This window comes from Dendrobates tinctorius, unplaced genomic scaffold (genome assembly GCF_039654945.1).
Source record: "Dendrobates tinctorius isolate UK_male_01 unplaced genomic scaffold, ASM3965494v1 ptg000181l, whole genome shotgun sequence".
Lineage (NCBI taxonomy): Eukaryota > Metazoa > Chordata > Amphibia > Anura > Dendrobatidae > Dendrobates > Dendrobates tinctorius.
The window spans coordinates 767,925-786,791 of NW_027361848.1; the positions used below are offsets into that span (position 1 = coordinate 767,925).

The window sequence follows — 18,867 nt, forward strand, 5'->3', positions numbered from 1 at the left end:
CTTTGGTGCTTCTGACTTTAATGTGCTAAGAGTCTGGTGTCTGCTGTAAATTTTGTGCGGGCAATTGCGCTCTGGGAGTTAGCTGCTGCAGATTGTGATTCAAGAAGACGATTTGCCTCCTGGGAACTGCCTAAATCAAAAAATATCCCATAATAATCTACTCTGGCACCCTGAATTATGTCACAATCTGAACTAAAAAAAAGGAGTACGTTAGAAGAAGCTGCACAAAATAGATTATTCTACTTGCCGGAGTTTGATAAATTTATAAATATATGTAATTTTTACAATCTTTTTTGATAAAGTTAAAGGACCATCAGAGTCACATGACCATGTTTTTGCAGGTCACGAATAGTGATGAGCGAGTGTATTCGTTACTATTCGCACGGATAGTACGGTATTCGGGTTACTCGTTACATTGCGAGTATTTGTGTACTCGCTTCGCTATATTCGGATGTCCCGCCCTGCAGTTTTGGCGCCTCCTTTGCAGCCACTAAACATGCTGGGCTTCTTAACCAATTACAATAATACCGCAGGCATCCTGGTTGTGGAATTACTGTGATTGGCTGGCCGCCCAGCATCATAGGGTCTATTTAAGCCCTGCCACTGCCATTTTGCGCACTTTGCATCTGGAGCCTGCATTCTACAAGCATAAGGAGAGATCGCTCAGCTGCTAGGGAGAGTCTTTAGGCCTCTTGATAACACAAAAGCCCTTTTCAGGGCTACCTGCAGTGTATACTAGGTCTGTGTAGACTAGGGAGAGAGAGATACTCGAGCAGGGACAGTTAATAATAAGAACTTTACACTTTAGAGGGGACTTGTACAGACAATAGACATTACAGCATAAAAATAAACACATAGATCAAAACAGATACCAAGAGGAATGAGGGCCCTTCTCGCAAGCTTACAGTCTATGAGGAAATAGGGGAGACACGAAAGGTGGATGGTAACAATTGCTTTCATTGTTCGGACCAGCCATAGTGTAAGAATCGGGTGATCATGTAATGCTGCATGAACCGGTTATCAGCCTAAGTATGTAACTACAGACACAGAGTGCTATTAAATGTATAAAGAATGTGAGAACATGATACGAGGAACCTGGTTATGGTAAAAATTTTGAATGGGCAACACATTGATAGTTAGGCTAATGTGTTGAGGCAGTAGGCCAGTCTGAAGAATTGCATTTTTAGGGCACTATTAAAACTGTGGGTATTGGGGATTAATTGAATTAACCTGGGTAGTGCATTCCAAAAAATTGGCGCAGCACGTGAAAAGTCTTGGAGACGGGAGTGGGAGGTTCTGATTATTGAGAATCTTGACCTCAGGTCATTTGCAGAGCAGAGGGCTTGGGTAGGGTGGTAGATTGAGACGAGGGAGGAGATGTAGGGTGGTGATGAGCCATGGAGTGCTTTGTGGGTGAGGGTAATAAGTTTATACTGGATTCTGGAGAGGATAGGTAACCAGTGTATTGACTGGCACAAGGTAGAGGTATCGGTGTAACGATTGGTGAGGAATATGATCCTGGCTGCAGCATTCAAGACAGATTGGAAAGGGGATAGTTTGGTGAGAGGGAGACCGATTATTAGAGAGTTACAATAGTCCAGACTAGAATGAATAAGAGAAACAGTAAGAGTTTTTGCAGAGTTGAAAGTAAGAAAGGGTCGAATTCCAGAAATGTTTTTGATGTGCAGATAAAGTTTAAAGGAGCCAGTCACTAGTTCCAAAATACCACCCAAAAATAGCTCTTTTCAGAGCTGAAGAAACACAACAAAGTCAGAATACAGGGAGGGAGAGATTGTGTATTAGGTAGGGAGAGGTTAAATTGTTCTTTCAGTGTCCATCTTAAAACATCTCTTGTTAGAGGCAAAGCAATATTTTTCCACAGAGAACTAGCATTTTGTGCTGATTTTTTTTTAATGCACCGGTCTATTTTCCCCACAGTTTTGGGGGTCAGAGCCTGGCTTCTGCTGTTGTGAACACTTTTGACCTGACTTCTGAGTTTGGGCTTCCTCTGGTGGTTGCTCCTGGTAATGGAGCTGGTCAAGCTGACAGAAGTCAATCACCTGAGCTGGATGAGTGTAGGTCAGGTGTTACAGACTGGGGAGATTTAAGTGAACAACCTTCCCTCAGCTCTTGCCTGTGATTTGGTTTGCTTCCTGAGCATATTTTGAAGTCTGCTTGTCTCCTGCTCCATCCTGCATCTTTCAGATAAGTTATTTGTCTTCTTGAATCTTTTTTTGCATTGGATCCATTTTTGCCTGTCTCTGATTTTTGCTTAGCTGGTGTTAGTTCAGCCTGGTTCCCTGTTGGGACCTGTGCTGGACCCTGTTCCATATGCCACAGCGTATGTTAGTCTTTTTAGAGTTCTGATCTAGTGGGGGAGAGGTTGTGTGGCCTCAGTATTTTTGCATATCAGACGTGTTGGATTTTTCTTAGGGTTTTTTGCGTGATTGCAGACAGTATCCTTTCCTGTCCCGTTCTATCTAGACAGTTTGGGCCCCATAATTTGCTAACTCTATTCTCTGCCTGTGTTTTGTGCTTCATCTTGTCTCACCGGCAATATATGTTTGGGGGCTATCTATTCCTTTGGGGTTCTACTCCGGGGCAGTTTAGCTTTCCCATTTCTCTCTTTAGGCTTAGATAATTCTGTGGCTGTGCCGAGGCATCTAGGGCATCGTAGGTACGTCCCACGGCTAATTCTAGTTGTGTTGTCAGTTTAGGGGTCTGCAGTCCGCTAGCTACCAACCTCTCTGGTTTTCTGGTTGCCTAATCTATTCCCGTTATGCTCCTCGGTTACCTAATCATAACATTCTGCTGTCCACATTAGTCCACTGAAAAAGGTGTTTAGTGCCCTACACAAAGCAGTAGTCCAAACATTTCCTACTTTCTGCTACCAAGTACGCATCAGGCCATTTTCCCCACTGTTTTTGTGGTCACAGCTTCTTTCTGCGGTCCACAATGGTCCACTGAAAAAGGCGGTTAGTGCCCTACGCAAAGCAGTAGTCCAAACATTTCCTACTGCCTGCTACCAAGAATGCACCAGGCCATTTTCCCAGCTGTTTTTGTGGTCACAGCCTGCCTTTTGCTGTCCATATTAGTCCATTGAAAAAGGCGGTACGTGTCCAACGCAAAGCAGTAGTCCAAACATTTCCTACTGCCTGCTACCAAGCATGCACCAGGCCGTTTTCCTCTCTGTTTTTGTGGTCACAGCCTGCCTTCTTCTGTCCACATTTGTCCACTGAAAAAGGCGGTTAGTGCCCTACGCAAAGCAGTAGTCCAAACATTTCCTACTGCCTGCTACCAAGCATGAACCAGGCCATTTTCCCAGCTGTTTTTGTGGTCACAGCCTGCCTTCTGCTGTCCACATTAGTCCACTGAAAAAGGCGGTAAGTGTCCTATGCAAAGCGGTAGTCCAAACATTTCCTACTTCCTGCTATCAAGCACCCACAAGGCCATTTTCCCCTCTGTTTTTGTGGACACAGCCTGCCTTCTGATGTCCACATTTGTCCACTGAAAAAGGCGGTTAGTGCCCTATGCAAAGCAGTAGTCCAAACATTTCCTACTGCCTGCTACCAAGCATGCACCAGGCTATTTTCCCAGCTGTTTTTGTGGTCACAGCCTGCCTTCTGCTGTCCACATTAGTCCACGTGGTGGAACTCAACCTTTCATATGTTGGTGAGGATTAGTGAGCAGCAGAGGGAAGTAGCTGAATACCAGCTTCAACATGCCCGTCAGACAGAGTCAGCCACCACACATAACAACTGTCAAGTGGGTGTGGATTGCTGACATTTGTGAGGTTCTTGAGAACTTTGAGTACTGCACCAACCTCATGAGCGTAACCATCCTGCTGCTGTGTCTCTTGAAACAATCACTGCATAAACTCAAAGAGGAATCTTTGAGTGCCCAGCATGTTGGTATAGAGCCAGATTTCAGAATGGGTGATACTACCCAGCCCAGCCAATATTCTGAGGCAACATTGATGAGGAGGAATATGAGGAGGATGAGGAGGGAGATTACTTGTTTTTCTATGCTTCCGAGGGGACTCCTAATACTATAGAGGGGACACCAACCCAAGTTTTATGTCTGTGCAGCCTGGATTGGCTGGAGAGGAGGAGGTGGTGGAGGAGGAGGAGAGTCAGTGTGAGGAGAGGATGGGTACTGTTTCTACTGTTGGGGACACAGAACATTTGCCTTTTTGCAGCTTGGCTCACATGGCACAGTTCATGTGTAAGTGTCTGTGGCAAGACCCTCGCGTGATACACATTTTATCCAACAACCAATACTGGCTGGCCACCTTTCTCGATCCACGGTACAATGAGAAATTTCCTTCTCTCCTTTTGGAGTCACCAAAGAGTTTTACGTTGGAATCATTCAAGAGGCTGTTGTAGAACATCACCCCCAGACAATGCTGGTGGCGGGGTAACGGCTGTTTTCAACACCAAGGGATAATGGGGAGGGACACGAACAACAGGTCAAACAGAGGTGGGGGGAAAATGTGCACAAATTGGGAAATTTTCAATAAACCAGCACAACAGCAAGGGCTATCTATGTCTGTAACAATGCCAAGGAGGGAGAAGTTGCAGAACATGGTCAAGGGGTACTAAAGTGACCATAAGTACCATAATTTTTAAACCAAGCACTGAACTCAGCTCTCTTACACCCAACTAGGTTTATGCACTCCCTCCATACAATCTAAAATACTATGGTATTAAGATCATGAGACAGGGAGCTAGTTTAGTTCTGACGCTTCAGTTCCTATTAATTATTGGTGTCTAAGCTGAACACTTGGCCCGACCTCTCCTTATACGCCTTGGAGGTGCTGGCTTGCCCGGCTACTAGTGTGATATCAGAGAGTGTTTTCAGTTCTGCTGGGTCAATCATCACTGATAGGCGCACACACATCTCCACAGAAAATGCAGACAGACTTACTCTGATTAAATTCAACAAGAACTGGATATCTCCACAGTTTGCAATCCCTCCAGATGACAGCAAGCCAACCTAAATTCACCAAAAATGGTGATTAATGCTACTGCTGTTAATGTCATCTCCTTCCCATAAAAACCCATTTCCTTCCTTTGTCAACCATGACTCAGCCCATAGAGCTAATTTTTACAAACCCTATGCACATTGTGTAGCGGACAAACCAGGATAGTATTCCTACTCCAGCCTAACTACTATTTGTGATTGGAAGCCCTTGGAATGGTGGCTTCCTGAATCAACCATGACTCAGCCCATAGGGCTAATTTTTAAAAACCCTATGCACATTGTGCAGTGGACAAACCAGGACAGTATTCCTACTCCAGCCTATAACTACTATTTGTGATTGAAGGCCCTTGGGATGGTGGCTTTCTGCATCAACCATGACTCAGCCCTTAGGGCTAATTTTTACAAACCCTATGCACATTGTGCAGTGGACAAACCAGGACAGTATTCCTTCTCCAGCCTAACTACTGTTTGTGATTGGAGGCCCTTGGGACGGTGGCTTCCTGCATCAACCATGACTCAGCCTATAGGGCTAATTTTTAAAAACCCTAAGCACATTGTGCAGTGTACAAACCAGGACAGTATTCCTACTCCAGCCTAACTACTATTTGTGATTGGAGGCCCTTGGGATGGTGGTTTCCTGCGTATACCATCACTCAGCCCACAGGGCTCATTTTTACAAACCCTATGCATATTGTGCAGTGGACAAATCTTGAATGTAGAGTGGTCCTACCAAACTAATATTTGTCATTGGAGGCCCTTGTGACAGGCTGTCTCACATTGTGACTGAGATAGGGGATGCATATTCAATAGAAATCTAGGATTGGTAGTTGTTCTTGTGTATCTATAAAAGTGGCATAATACTGCGACAAAATTATTCCCAGAAATGTGTAAGTCATAAATGCATGCAGGCATATTCTCCAGGCTCTTTCCATTCTGTTTAATCACTTTCCCATTCATTTTGCCTTTTCCTCAGGCCCCCAGACCCCTTTGTAGGGAGCAGCAGAAAATGACTCGCATTTCCCATTGACATGCATTGTACTCTCTATTCGGAATGAATACACGATTTTCACAAAGTTAATCCATGATAATCCAGCACATCTTCTTGATAATAAAAAACTTTTACTTTATTCAAATTCTCTGAAAAGCATTGTTAGAGATCAAGACAGAAAGGGATTGCTAGTCCCATATGAGAATAAAACTTTACGCGTTTCGACCCATATGTGAGTCTTAATTGTAACGTGCTGCTGCAGTGTAATACAGCGCAACCTCCACCAGGGGTTCTGGTGCGGGAAAGAGGTTGCACACACAGCGTAGTAACACAAAGCAACAGCACAGGTGTCACAGGTAATGAAAGAGTAGTCAGTCTAGCCGAAATCAGCAACTGTCAGGAGCAGAAGTACCAAAGGGAGAAAGCAAGTGCGTAGTCAGGGATGAGCGAGATGTCAAGACCTACCAGGAATGTGGTATCAGAAACATAAGACGTAAGCCATTGTCAGGGTACAAGCCAGAGTCAAAACCGGTCAGAGAGCGAGGTATCAGAGACAGAAAACAAGAGGCAGAGTCCAGAGATCAGGCCAAGTCATACACAAGTCGGGAAATCAGAGGTAGAAGGATCACTAGTATAGGGTCAGCGGTTCTAGCCAGGAAGCATGAACTATAGCTGACACTGGCCCACAGGCTGCAGAGGACTGAAATAGCCCCATCAGCTCCAGAATGAGGCAGAGGGGATTAACCCCGGATGACCAGTCCAAAGAGAAGACAGCAGAAAACAAACTCTGGACTGGATCATGATATTAATCATAATGAGTAAAAAACAAAACGCCTGAATTGATATCCTGCTCAGGAGAGGAAATGACATTTCTGAAACAGCTGATAATTAATCAATGTTAGAAAACACACCAATCAATAAGGTACACCATATACACAAGAAACCACATATCACATGTAGATCAAAAACTATGAAGCAACATCCCAAGGATTATTTCTACGTTAAAAAAATAAATAAATAAAAATAACTTAAATCTGTATTCTGAATCAAACCTGAAGGAGCTCTAATGTTTAAGCGCACAATCCAACGTGCTTCTTTTTTATGCATTTCATGCACTATGTCCCCTCCTTAGTGTCTTATATTCATTTTTCAATTGCAGTGATTTTTAAATGAGACACATCGCCAGAGTGAGCATGGAGAAAATGCTTTGAAACACCAGACAAACTGTGCGCTGTACGGTTTTGTGCATCATAAATATGTTCTGATAGTTGTTTGTGCAGTGCTCTGGTGGTGCACCCAACATATTGCACTCTGCATTTCTCACATGAGATAAGGTACACTAGATATGTGCTCCCACAATTCATCATCAATTTTTATATTGAAAGTTTCTCTTGTCTGGTAAAGCATGAACTATAGCTGACACTGGCCCGCAGGCTGCAGAGGACTGAAATAGCCCCGCCAGCTCCAATATGAGGCAGAGGGGATTAACCCCCACATGACCAGTCCAAAGAGAAGACAGCAGAAAACAAACTCTGAACTGAATCATGACAGTACCCCTCTCTCAATGGGGGGCGGGCACAGGACCCCCAGGCTTCCCTGGACAATGAGCGTGAAAGGCCCGGACCAACCGATCCGCATGGACCGAACGTGCCGGCACCCACGACTGGTCCTCAGGATTGTAACCTTTCCAATGGACCAAATATTGAAATGAATGGCAGAGCATCCGAGAATTCACCACCCATTCCACCTCATACTCGTTCTGGCCATCTACCACAACAGATGATGGGAGCGAGGGAGACTCACCAGAGGAAGGCACTAACGGCTTCAGAAGCGCCTTATGGAATACATTGGAGAACCCAAACGACGGAGGCAAGCGCAGGTGAAAGGCCACAGGATTAACCACCTCTAAAATTTCATAAGGGCCAATAAACTTGGGACCCGACTTAGCAGAAGGAATCCTCAATCTAATATTCTTGGTGGATAACCATACCTTATTCCCCACCTGGTAGGCTGGTACCCACAGAACGTCGTTTATCCGCAAAAAATTTATACTTGCCTTGAGCCTCCCCAATGTTTCTCTGAACCTCCCCCCAGATCTCCCCCAACTGTAAAAAGGCCGAAACAGCCCCTGGGCACCCCAAATCCAGTCGAGAAAACTCACCAAAGTGAGAGTGAAACCCATAGTTGCAGAAGAACGGGGAAGTACCAGTGGACTGATTGACACAACTATTGAACGCAACCTCTGCCAGGGGTACCGCAGAGCACCAATCATCCTGTCTGGCTGTAGCAAGACATCGCAATATCTGCTCCAAAGACTGATTAGTCCTTTCAGTCTGACCGTTGGTCTCGGGATGGTAGGCCGATGAAAAGGTCAGTGTTATGATTGAGTCACCGAGGAGGAAAAAACAAAACACAAGCTCAGCCCAGAAAATCAGAGAGGTTGGAAACTAGCGGATTGCAGACCCCTAATCCTATCACACAACTAGCAGTAGCCGTGGAGTGTTCCTACGGTGATCCTAGACACCTCGTCACAGCCGGAGATCTAAATAAGCCTAAAGAGAAAAAAGGGAAAGACTGACTGCCCCAGAGCAGATCCCAAAGCAATAGGCAGCCCCCAACATATAATGACGGCGAAGCAAGATGAAAACACTAACACAGATAGAAAGATAGGTTGAGCAAACGATGGGGCCCAAGCTAACTAAAAAGGACAGTACAGAAAAGCTGCTGTCTGCAATCCGAGAAAACCCTGCTAAAAATATTACCAACACAACTGATAAGTAAAAGGGACCCTGAAGTCACTAGACTTCAAACCCTATATCAGCACTCAGAATATTCTGAAGGCAGAGCAAAAGAGAACACTGATCAAGGAATAAGAATCCAGCACACCCCCAGCCGGGGATGACTGAACTCCAAAAAACAAGGTAAACAAAACCAAAACTAATAGTTCAATAGCAGAGCAAAAACTTATCTTTGGAAAGCAGGAATCAGACTGGTCTCCAAGAATCCAGCAGAGAAATCACCAGCCACTCAGAAGGGCGTCGGCTGCCTTATATCCAGTCTGAAGTTCCTGTTACCCAGTCACAATCCACCAGATCAGGTGTTTGGTTTCTTTCATCCAAATCAGCCTCACTACCTTCCTTCACCAGCAGAGGGAGATCCTCGGACACAAAGGGTGAATGAACAGATGAGCTCACAACAGGTCAGTCTGATACCCAGCCTTTTACAAAAAGCCCTCCAGAATTTTGCCAAAAATTGCACCCCTCTATCAGACACCACATTGACAGGCACACCATGCAATCGGACCATATGCTCAATGAACAGTTTAGATAGAGTCTCAGCATTAGGGAGGCCTGCTAAAGGTACAAAATGCACCTGTTTGCTGAACCTATGAACAACTACCCAGATCATGGTTTTACCATTAGAGGGTGGAAGATCGGTGATAAAATCCATGGACAGATGAGTCCACAGTCTATCTGGAATTGGCAATGGCATCAATTCCCCAGCCAGCTGGTTATGGGAGATTTTGGTGCGGGCACAAGTTTCTCAGAAGATTGCCCCCCCGGTGGTCCAACTTAGAGAACCACTGAGCCCCTGACAATTGATTGTACAAATCGGGTATAAGTGGAAGGGGATAAGTGTTTCTTATAGTGATTTTATTAAGTTCTCTAAAATCGAGGCATGGGCGTAAACCACCATCCTTTTTCTTCATGAACAAGAACCCCGTCACCACAGGAAAGACAGATAGCCGAATGCATCCCTTACGGAGGCTATCAGAGATATACTCCTTCATAGTGGCCCACTCAGGGGTGGAAAGATTGTACAGACGGGCTTTGGGCAATTTAGCAACAGGAGTAAGATCAACAGCACCATCTAATGGACGGTGTGGTGGTAGAACCTCAGCCTCCTTTTCGGAGAACACATCTTCAAAGTCCTTCAGGTACTCCGGAATACCCTTCAGACTGACGAATGACACCGATGCAGAAACAAGACATTTCTTAGAACAATTGGGACTCCATTTAACAATGTTCCGAGTTTCCCAATTAATCACAGGATTATGTCATTGCAACCAGGGGCACCCCAACACCAGTCCCGCAGGCAGATTGTCCATAACAAAGCATGAAATACATTTCTGGTGCAAGGAACTCACTTTAAGGAGAATCTCCTCTGAAACAAATTTGATGCCATTCTTAGCCAGTGATGTTTTGTCAATGGCAACAACATGGATAGGAGTCTCCAGTCTGACTGTCCATAACATATTGCACTCTGCATTTCTCACATGAGATAAGGTACACTAGATATGTGCTCCCACAATTCATCATCAATTTTTATATTGAAAGGTTCTCCTGTCTGATAAAAAAAAAAAACTGTTTGGTATTGCTCATGTACCTACAAGTTCCACATGTCTTGTGGCTACACTGATAGGAACCTTTTGTTGCCAACCAATTTGTTTGATCTGCTGTACTGAAATAAACCCTATTCATGTGGTCACTTGGAGACGGTACATTCCGAATAGTCAAACCCCTTTCTGAAACAAATTTTACCCCATTTTCCAATATTTTTTTCACTACAGGGTCAGTATTTAAAATCGGTAAGTACTTTTTTACAATAGAAATAATTTGACTTTATTGATATAAGCGGTAGAGAAAACAATCTGGGAACTAGAGGACTCTACAGTAGATCTATTGCTTTGTAAAAGGTATTCCTCTCTGCTTTTTTGATCAGCTTTTTTCTTTGCTGAAATCAGGGTGGAGTTTTTATAACCCCTGTTAAAAAAACGTTTTTGAATTTTCTTGCATTCCATGTCATAAAGTTCCTTTGATGAACAACAACGCTTTGCCCTAATATATTCCCCTGTTGGGATGTTATCAATAATATGCCTGGGATGATTACTAGTGGCATACAGCAGAGAGTAACCAGAGTTAGATTTTCTAAATAAACTACAGATATCTCCTCCTGCAGCTGTGGAATATAAAGAGGGCGAATTTCTTGACCCCCCACATGTTGACTCAAAAGAGGAACAGGTTTCAGAGATTGCTGCTCCATGGAACCTGGATGGACTTGTGGCGCCCCTGAGGGTTCAGTCGCAACAGAGGTACTGCACCTCACCCAGATGTGTGGTATTCCACTTTCCAGGTAAGATGGAGACACCTGACCACATTCATACACCTGCATCCCACACACACTTAGAACAGCAGGGCACCCTCTATGACCCCTGCTTGGTTCATGATGGGTGTTGGGAGGTGGGTGGAGCTTATATTTAGAGCGGGAGAACTGTAGGAAGTTAGGACAGTTCCCCTTAGTGGGAGGAAGTGGAAGGACGTATTTGGAGCAGCTCCTAGTCAGGAGGAGCTGCTGGACGGAGTAGCTTGGAAAGGAAGTTCCCTGAAGGGGAAAGGGGTTCTACCAGAGGCATGGGTGGAGATCGCTTCCCGTGGGGCTCGTTCCACGCTGATGGATGTCAGGTGGGGGAGAATCCAGGTCGCAGAAGGGTCTCGGCCCGTAGCCTAGTGGAATGGACATCAGGACTCAGCTAGCAAACCGACAGCTGTGGTAGCTTTAGGTGCCACAGCCAACTACCACAGTTATCTTCTCCAGAAAGGCAGCCAGAAGAGATCAAGGAAACATAGTGGGTCACGTTGACCGACAGGATCCGTGGCAACTGGACTGGGACACTGACTGAGGTGCTGGAAGGGAAGGCAAGTGGAAAGCAGCACTGTGGAGATGGCCAGGGAAGGCACATACTGAAGAGAGTGCTGGAAAGGTGTACTTCATTTGCTTGGGAGTTGATTGAGTCCCTCACCCAGAGAACACGGCACTGAGGCAGGCATCTGTGTGCACCAGAACTGTGAGTAAAGCTTTGGAACTGCACTCCACTGTGTCTTTTGAATTCTTGCCTTTGCAACCACTCAGCACTGCTACATCTACCATCAGCAACCATTCCCTCTTTAACCAACCACAACTGCCCTGGTACAACAGCTCTGCTAGTGGAGAGCTTTACCAACACTGCTGCATCACACCATTGGTCCCAGAGGATCTCCACTGCAGTGCTGGTCACTAATGATCAGATATCACAGGTGGCGTCATGAACACTTTATACGAAAACTCTTTATTTCTCATTCCCCTGTAAATACTCCCCTTTTATTGGACACCCAGGGCCACGGACCGGGTTACCGTCGCTGTGACACTGTCCCTTTAAGAAAGCGGCCTGGTACCAAGTAATTCCCCACTTACCCTGGCAGGCTCTCCAGACTCCCGTTCTCTACCACTCAATCTGAAGTTTGGAGTAACCCTAACAAGCAAATCCTAGAGGAGCCTCAAAATGCTCAGTGTGCACAGAATGAGCCTTACTGGCAGAATGTGGTGCAAGGGAGGCAGGAGTGGATGTGAAAATTGTGGGCATCTGTCCACCCTCAGAAGAGCGTAGTGGAGTAGAAAGAGTTCTCGCCCGTGGAATGGCAAGCTAAAGGAGAGGAGGAGTGCAAGGGGGACGACGAGACAGCAGGTACCTATGTGCCGGGTCTGCAACTAGAGAGGCTGCATCCACTGTTCCTAGGGGGGAAGTATTAGTAAGGCCGACCTTCACCTGCTACCTGAGGGAAGCACTAGTGAGGCGCACCTTCCTGCTAACCGAGGGGGGCGGAGAAAGAGGAAAAAGAAGCGTACGCATCAGAGCAAATTGGCACAAACTGAGGGCAGCGTGGAGTCAGATGAGCGGTGCGCTCTGCTCCCCATCCCTACACAGAGTACCGGCGCTGTGACAGGCCATGCTGTATCAGACCAGAAGGACAGGGACTGCTACATGGAAGGAAGTTGTATGCCCAGCAGCAATCAAGAGAAAGGGATGCTGCACACTGTGCAGAGCCAGGTATGCGCAGCAGCAGCCAGGAAGAGAAGTGCTCCATCCCAGGAGCATAAGCATTTCATAGGCCTGCATCCGTACAGCAGCCCCACCACCAACAGTGGTGACCAGAGAGCAAGAGGGATGTGCAGTGTGTGCCCGGTGGCAAATCAAGAGAAAGGTGCTGCACGCTAAGTGTCCGTGAGTGCTGCACACACGCCACATAAGAGGGACCACTTGCACCCTGACTTTGATAGCAAATATTTGCCCAGACACTTGTGACTTGAAATCACCTGGAATATAGTGGCAGAGTCACCGTTGGGCTCTTACAGGACTGTGGCTCGTACTCTTGTAAGTCACTGCAGCATATGGACTAGGGGAAGTGGAAGGTACCGGAGACCGACCACTGTCGCCAGAAGACGGGGTATTGTTGTTCACGGGGACCTCATCGGAAAGGACACCACGCCAGCCGTTGTCGGCGCTATCCACTTCATGGACTTAGGAACCAGTGACTTTCGTCGGAACCACTGTGATCTGTACTGTTTCTCTTCAACTCGCCATATCCTTTTGCCATTTAAACTGTTTAATCCCTTGTTTAACCCTTTACTTCCCTGCGTGGAGTATTCCCCTGTAGATAAACCTGTTAATCCTTGCTCTGCCTCCTGTCCGTCACTGCATCCCATATACCTGCAATTTCTACACTCACTCTGGAGATGTGTCTGATTTAAAAATCACTGCAATTGAAAAAATAAATATAAGACACCGAGGAGGGGACATAGTGCATGAAATGCATAAAAAAAGAAGCACGTTGGATTCTGTGTTTAAACACTAGAGCTCCTTTAGGTTTGAATCAGAATACAGATTTAAGTTATTTTTTATTAATTTTTTTTTTAATGTAGAAATAATCCTTGGCATGTTGCTCCATAGTTTTTGATCTACTTGTGACATGTGGTTTCTTGTGTAAATGGTGTACCTTATTCATTGGTATGTTTTCTAACATTGATTAATCATCAGCTGTTTCACAAATGTAATTTCCTCTCCTGAGCAGGTTATCAATTCAGGCGTTTTGTTTTTTACTCATCATGATTAATGTCATGATCCAGTCCAGAGTTTGTTTTCTGCTGTCTTCTCTTTGGACTGGTCATGCGGGGTTAATCCCCTCTGCCTCGTTCTGGAGCTGGAGGGGCTATTTCAGTCCTCTGCAGCCTGTGGGCCAGTGTCAGCTATATTTCATGCCTCCTGCTATGTATTCTAACATTGATTATTCATCAGCTGTTTCATGAATTTCATTTCCTCTCCTGAGCAAGATATCAAGTCAGGCGTTTTATTTTTTTACTCATTATGGTTAAGATCCACACATGAGTCGAAATGCGTAAAGTTTTATTCTCATGTGGGACTCTTTCTATCTTAATCTCTAACAATGTTTTTAAGAGGATTTGAATAAAGTAAAAGTTTTTATTATCAAGAAGATGTGCTGTATTATCATGGATTAACTTTGCATGCGGGTTTGAATGCTGTTCCATGCACCTTCATGGATAACTGCCCCTGCTGTGGACAATTCAAGGGTGAGCTGATGAATTTTTTCTTATATTTTAGCAATTTTTACAAAGTACTTGTTACGAGTATAGCGATTACGAATATTACGGTACTCGCTAATCACTAGTCCTGAAGCAAGGAACAGAGCAGCAGGTGCACATTCTATCATGATTTCCAGTATTCCCAGAGTGAGCGGATAGATACAGGTGCTTCTCACAAAATTAGAATATCATCAAAAAGTTAATATATTTAATTTCTTCAATACAAAAAGTGAAATTCATATATTATATATAGTCATTACAAACAGAGAGATCTATTTCAAGTTTTTATTTCTGATAATTTTGATGATTATGGCTTACAGCCAAAGTAAACTCAAAAGTCAATATCTCAGTAAATTAGAATAATTAACAAAAACACCTGTGAAGGCTTCCTAAGCATTTAAAAAGGTCCCTTAATCTGTTTCAGTAGGCTCAACAATTATGGGGAAGACAGTTGACTTGACAGATGTCAAGAAGGCAGTCATTGACACACTCCACAAGGAGGGTAAGCCACAAAAGGTCATGGCTAAAGAAGCTGGCTGTTTACAGAGTGCTGTATCCAAGCATATTAATGGTAAGTTGAGTGGAAGGAAACAGTGTGGTAGAAAAAGGTGCACAAGCAACCAGGAAAACCGCAGCCTTGAAAGGATTGTTAAGAAAAGGCAATTGAAATATTTGGGGGAGATTCACAAGGAGTGGACTGCTGCTGGAGTCACTGCTTCAAAAGCCACCACACACAGATGTATTCAGGACATGGGCTACAAGTGTATTCCTTGTGTCAAGCCACTCATGACCAATAGACAACGCCAGAAGCGACTTACCTGTAACAAGGAGAAAAAGAACTGGACTGTTGCTTAGTGGTCCAAGGTGTTGTTTTCAGATTAAAGTAAATTTTGCATTTCATTTGGAAATCAAAGTTCCAGAGTCTGGAGGAAGAGTGGAGAGACACACAATCCAAGCTGCTTGAGGTCTAGTGTGAGGTTTTCACAATCAGTGATGATTTGGAGCCATGTCATCTGCCGGTGTAGGTCCACTGTGTTTTATCAAGACCAAAGTCAGCGCAGCCATCTACCAGGAAATTTTAGAGCACTTCATGCTTCCCACTGCCGACAAGCTTTTGGAGATGGAAATTTCATTCTCCAGCAGGACTTGGAACCTGTCAAAACTGCCAAAAGTACCAATATCTGGTTTAGAAACAATAGTATCACTGTGCTTGATTGACCAGCAAACTCGCCTGACCTTAACCCCATAGAGAATCTTTGGGATATTGTCAAGAGGAAGATGAGACACCAGACCCAGCAATGCAAATGAACTGAAGGCTGCTATCAAAGCAGCCTGGGCTTCCATAACACCTCCACCGTGCCACAGGCTCATTGACTCCATGCCACACCGCATTGATGCAGTAATTGATGCAAAAGGAGCCTCGACCAAGTATTGAGTGCATTTATTGAACATACCATTCAGTAGGCCAACATTTCGGATTTTAAAATCATTTTTCAAGCTGGTGTTATAAAGTATTCTAATTTACCAAGATAATGACTTTTGGGCTTTCATTGGCTGTAAGCCATAATCATCAACATTAACAGAAATAAACATTTGATATAGATCACTTTGCTTGTAATGACTATTTAATATACGAGTTTCACTTTTTGCATTGAAAAACTGAAATAAATTAACTTTTTGATGATATTGTAATTTTGTGAGAAGCACCTGTATGTGACCATAAAAGGATAGCAGACTTTTATCCCAAGCCTGGGAAATACCTTTAAATACTGTAGAAGTTATTTACTGGCAGGTCCCTCTCATGATAAATTGAAGCAGTAATAAGATCATTACATGTTTGTAATTTGCTTCCATGCAGATTCAGCAAAATGGTGAAGGATACATTTTTTTTAAAAGTCCTTATATTCACCTCACCATTTACTTCTCCAGATCCTCTGCTGCTCACGGTCACCAGTATGGTTCTTGTTACATCTTTTGATCCCTGCTGCTCACGTTTAAATTCTTGGTTCTGTAATACTGAGCTGGTACATCCAACTGTGTTGAGGCTCGAGATGGTTTTGCACATGTGTGCGCAAGTTCGCAAGAGGTGAATTAGAATTTTGATCTCTCTGCTTATTTCTATATTAAAGACCTTTTAAGTTGCTTGGACCAAGAGCATTCATGTCTTTCTAAAGGGTTATTTTCAACTTGTTTCTTCAGGAGCATACTTGTCATGACTCTGTTGTCACGTGACTCAGGACCAGGGGATACTTCCCTGTCCTTAATGCTAAGGGTGCCTTGTTGGAGCGCCCCGTGAGCGCAAGAGGTGCAGGGCCGTGGGGTACTCTGTACTGGGCCCGTCGACTTCGATGGCGGACGGTGTCACAGCGGCGGCGACCCAGTCCGTGGCCCTGGGGTGTCCATTAAATAATAAATAGGATAGGGGGAAAAGTTATTTGTGATGTTGTTAAATGTGGTAAAAATGAAGATAAAGTTTATAGATGAATAAATACGTCACGCCACCTTTGGTATTATGGGCAGAGGTGACCAGCTGTTATGAATGGGTCACCGAGGAGGAGAGCGCATTAGGCTATGCTACCACAACACTAGAGAGGTTGGTCGTTCAGCGGATTGCAGACCCCTGATCTTAACAACACAACTAGCAGTAGCCGTGGAGCATTCCTAAGTTGCCCTAGACGCCTTGTCACAGCCGGAGGACTAAGCCTAAAGACAGAAAGGTGAAATCTAAACTACCCCGGAGCAGATCCCCAAAGGAATAGACAGTCCCCAAACATATATTGTCGGTGAGACAAGATGAAGCACAAACACAGACAGAAAATAGACTGAGCAAATGATGGGGTCCACACAGACTAGATAGGACAGGACAGAAATGGCACTGTCTGCAATCACGCAAAAACCCTAATAATTCCAACACGACTGAAGTACAAAAATCAGTAGGTTGAACAACCACACTCCCACCATATCAGTACTCAGGTGTGAACTGGTGGCTAGCAACGGGCTAAGGCTACTTTCACACTTGCGTTTTTCTGCTGCGCGTTTTTTGCGCACACAAACGCATTAAAAAACGCATCATGCATTTGTGTGCGTTTTTGCGGGGTTTTGTGCATTTTTAAAAAAAACGCATGCTTTTTTTGCACATACGTGCGCATTACAATGTGCATGTATGTGCACCCATAGACTTTAATGGGTGTTTTGCTGTAAAAAAACGCATTGCATGCGCACGCATTTTTTGGGGGCAAGTCGGACGCACAAAAAATGCAACAGGATGCATTTTGTGCACCCGAGCGCACACTGCAAAAAAACGCATGCGCATACAAACGCGTAGGTGCGCATATCTATGCGCACATATGCGCACCCATGTTAAAGTATAGGGGAAAAAACACATGCGTTTTTTGCGCTAAAAAGCAGCGCAAAAAAACGCAAGTGTGAAACCAGCCTAATACAGCAGGGGACTGAGCAAACAAACACAAGATACAAAAATACAGGGCAGGAGCCAGCAGCCCCAGAGGGAGCAAGCTGACCCCTGACAGCAAGGCAAAAACAGATGCAAAGGGTTTAGCAAATGAGACTTAGCTGAAAAAATGCAGGATCTGGCAGCAGACAGAAATCCTCAGTAAGCAAAGAAAGGAGTATCACCGGCAGTCACTGAGAGAAGTCTGCTCGCTTATGTAGTCCCAGTCACTACCACCACTTCTCCAAATATCTTCTGCAGCTGTTGGGTTAACATCACGTTGACCAGCACCACTACCAGCAGTATCCACCAGAGGGAGCTTTGCCTCAAAAGTCAGATCAAGAAAGCTCACAGCAGTACCCCCCCTTGAGGAGGGGTCACCAAACCCTGACCCACACCACCAGGCCGATCAGGATGGGCCCTGTTAAAAGCACGAACCAATCTCTTGGCATGAATATCGGAAGCAGAGACCCAAGAATTATCCTCCTTGCCATAACCTTTCCACTTGACCAAGTACTGGAGTCTCCGTCTAGCCAGACGAGAGTCCAATATTTCTCTACCTCATACTCCAATTTACCCTCAACCAATACCGGGTCAGGCTGCGCTGCCACAGGAACTACTGGCTCCACAAACCTTTTCAACAATGATTTGTGAAAAACATTATGAATCTTGAATGTACCTGGAAGAGCCAAATGGAAAGAAACGGGGTTAAGGATTTCCAAAATCTTATAAGGTCCAATGAACCTTGGCTTGAATTTTGGTGACGCAACCTTCATCGGAATATTTTTTGAGGACAACCAAACCATATCACCCACTTTGAACTGGGGACCAAAGGTCCTATGCCGGTTGGAAAACCGCTGGGCCTTTTCCTGAGAGTGGGACAACTTGTCCACTACTTGGTCCCAAATCTGCTGCATTTTGTCCACCACAGAATCCACACTAGGGGAAGCAGAAGCCTCCACCTGCCCCGAAGAAAATAGAGGATGAAAACCAAAATTACAGAAAATCGGAGACATCAACGTGGCGGAAC

General features: G+C 44.8%; 1 protein-coding gene across 1 annotated transcript in view; it reads right to left on the minus strand.

Annotated features, from left to right (window-relative positions):
- The window catches only part of LOC141054931 (pecanex-like protein 2), a 2,173,030-nt gene that overhangs the window by 461,731 nt on the left and 1,692,432 nt on the right, over window positions 1-18,867 (minus strand). The gene's annotated exons all lie outside the window — the stretch shown is intronic.